The following is a 3,184-nucleotide window of genomic DNA, read 5'->3' as shown; positions in this document are numbered from 1 at the left end:
CCGTCCCGTAGCCTACATTATAACCAAATAAAGTCCTAATTGATCTTTAGATTGAATGAGCTTTATTAGTGGAATAATACACTACGGTAAAGCTTATGGTGCATCTTTTGTGGCATATGAATATTATTTCTGAGAGTGAGTGAATTCTTTCTATCTTGAGTTCCTAAGTGTTCTTAAATTTTATGTGTGGAACTACTCTCTTTTGTTTTGTGAGGACACTTGATTCATGAAGGAAAGGTAATGTCAATGACCTCTATGTTAGAGTAAGTAGGTGAGTTGTGAATAATGCGTGGTACTTGTGAGTCAAACCTTGAGGTGAAGATGTTACACTTTTGTGCTTAGTCTATTTTAAATATTCTTGGTGTGATGAGTTAGGACAATTTTTTAAAAAGGTCGTGTCTATATAAAGTGTAGTTTGATTGCTCGAGGACGAGTAATGGTTTAAGTGTGGGGTGTTGATAATAGGCTATAATTGCATATTTTAGTCGATTATTACACTCTAATTTACTGCACTTTAGTTGAGTTTGCGCTTTAATCGCTAGTGTTTTGCACTAACGGTATGTTTTATGCCTTGTAGGAGTGATTCTGAGCTATATAGATGTTATGGAATGAATTCAAGTGATTTGGAGCTTTGAAGTCTGAGTAAAAGCCTAAGGAATTAATCCGGGATCGTATTCGGGGATCAACGGATGATAAAGCAACAAAACGAAGACTCGAGTAGGCATATTGCGTACTGTCTAGTAAAATACACATAACCTTTTTCTCAGAACTCTATTTAGGCTCCACAATATATGGTTGGAAAATTAACTCAAAGGACTACAACATTTATGTTTTACGTGTTTTCAAATTCCAAACGGAACAGGGTGAAAATCGCAGTCGAAAATGCGACCGCAGAGCTGAGGCAGGCTGAGGCAGTATACCTGCCATATACCACGGTTGACCGCGGCCGCGGCAGTCCAGACGTGAAATATTGTCATTTTTCGCATAGGAGAAGGTATAATTATTTGGGTCCGACCCTACTTGGTATATATACATGGAAAAATGGTATTTTTAAGGGTGGGACACACTTTTGACATAAAAATTAGACCTAAGGAGGCTAAGGAGAACTAGGATTCGACCTAAGGAGTCAAGAACACAATAGGAGCAAGGCGGGGAATTCTTCAATGTGTTTTTCCTTCCTCTTCCTATTTTTCATTGTTGGTTATGATTTTTAGTATTGTAGTTTTACATACTATTATGAATAGCTAAATTGTTATCTAGAGTTTTGATAGAACCTTTTGTAGGATAAATTCTTGTTATGTTTTTATATAATTGAGCCGTTGGATTTCTCTACTTGTTCAACTACGTGTTTATTATTGTTGATTGAATGACCATTGATTGACTGTGCCTATTTATTATGTATTGCTTGAGAAAGGATACATACAACGTCACTTCTAACGTATGTGAGAAATCAATACAGCGTGTTTAAAGGTAGGTTTAGAAATAACAAAGCCTTGACGTGGTCATAATGAGCGGTTAGATAAAGCCAACTAGCGTAGTTCGAGAGAATATGTCTAGTAAATTGTTGTAGTTGCTCGAGAGAGAATTACAGCACCTAAAGTGCTCACGATCAGTAGATAATACATTGGCAAAATTGTAGGGAATATAGCTAGAAGGATTCCGACAATTGGGAAAATTATAACTCTAGACCTCTTTAATTTAGTCTCCAACCTCTTTATAACTCTAGACCTCTTTGTTATAGCTAAACTTGTCTTATCCATTGTTTGGTTTGATGTATTAAAGCATTGCACAATTTCTAAAAGAATTGTTTGTTTACAAAAATACCCTCAAAACTAGTCCATCACTCAAACGTTTTAAAAGAAACATATGTTGAGAAATATTTTTATATGAAAAAGTTTAAAAAAACTATTTGATTTGTCTACCTATATTGTAAAATAAAACTAAATATATATTTATAAAAAAGGAAATATGCTAAGTATTTATTTATTTACTAGATATATAATTTTATTTGAATTATTTTAATTCACTATTTGAATTATTTTAAACTTGCATTAATATAATAACTAGCATATTTTAATCAAGCATAAATTTTGAAGGACAATTTTGTCTTTAACTAAGCTAATACATGCATTAAAACCCATTGCATTGCTAATACCATGGTTTTCTATGTATTAGTTATGCATAGGATAATACCAAATAAGATGTATAACTAATGCTTGCATAACTAATGCATAGGTTCAAAATATCTACCAAACAAGATATTATTAATACACAAAGCTAATGCAAACATTATTTTATCTAATGCATCCTACCAAACGGCTCCTAAGTGTCTAATAGGAACAAACCTAACTTTAAGTATTTAAGTGAAAAGTGGTACCAAGTTTAGATGACTACTTATGTATTTGGCGTTCTATTTAATATATAGGAATCATATTTAGGAATTTAATTGAGTAAACTTTGTAAAATGTAGTATTATAGAGCATCTAATGAGACCATGGAAGGTTATGATTGGTGACAAATGTTGGGCTACAAAACAACAAGAATCATTTTCCAAGATAAGGCTAGCTATATCATGTAATTATGCCTTCTTTTGTAATCGCTATTCTTTGGGTCGTTTGGTTGAACGATAAGTTATGCTGGAATAAGTTATACTGGAATTAGTTATTTTGGTATTATTTTTTATTGATTGTTTGGTATGTTGTATTAATTCTGTAATGTTAATTTTATTACTTTATCCTGAGATAACTTATTCGAAGATTATTATGTCATCCTCTGACAAATATAAGTTATTCTAGTACTATTTTTAATCTATGAGATAAAATATTCCAGGATTAATAACTAAACAAGGAATAAGCGATACTAAATTTTTATCCCATGATTATTTTTGCTTATTCATCATACCAAATGAACTCTAAGTAGCTTCTGCTAGTATAACGTTACATTATAATAACTAGGGGTGTACATAGGTCGGGTTGGTTCGGATTTTACAATTACCAAACCAAACCAATTTTGTCGGGTTATTAAATCTAAAGACCAAACCAAACCAATAAAACTCGGATTTTTCAATTTCGGGTTTTCTCGGGTTTTCGGGTTATTCGGGTTTTTTTTCCCCCGGTAAAATCTTCGTAGAACAAAACATATAACGTATGCTCAAAAAATTTCTTTAATCCTAGTAAGATACAAC

This window comes from Nicotiana sylvestris, chromosome 11, assembly GCF_000393655.2.
Source record: "Nicotiana sylvestris chromosome 11, ASM39365v2, whole genome shotgun sequence".
Lineage (NCBI taxonomy): Eukaryota > Viridiplantae > Streptophyta > Magnoliopsida > Solanales > Solanaceae > Nicotiana > Nicotiana sylvestris.
This window is presented reverse-complemented; position numbering follows the sequence as displayed.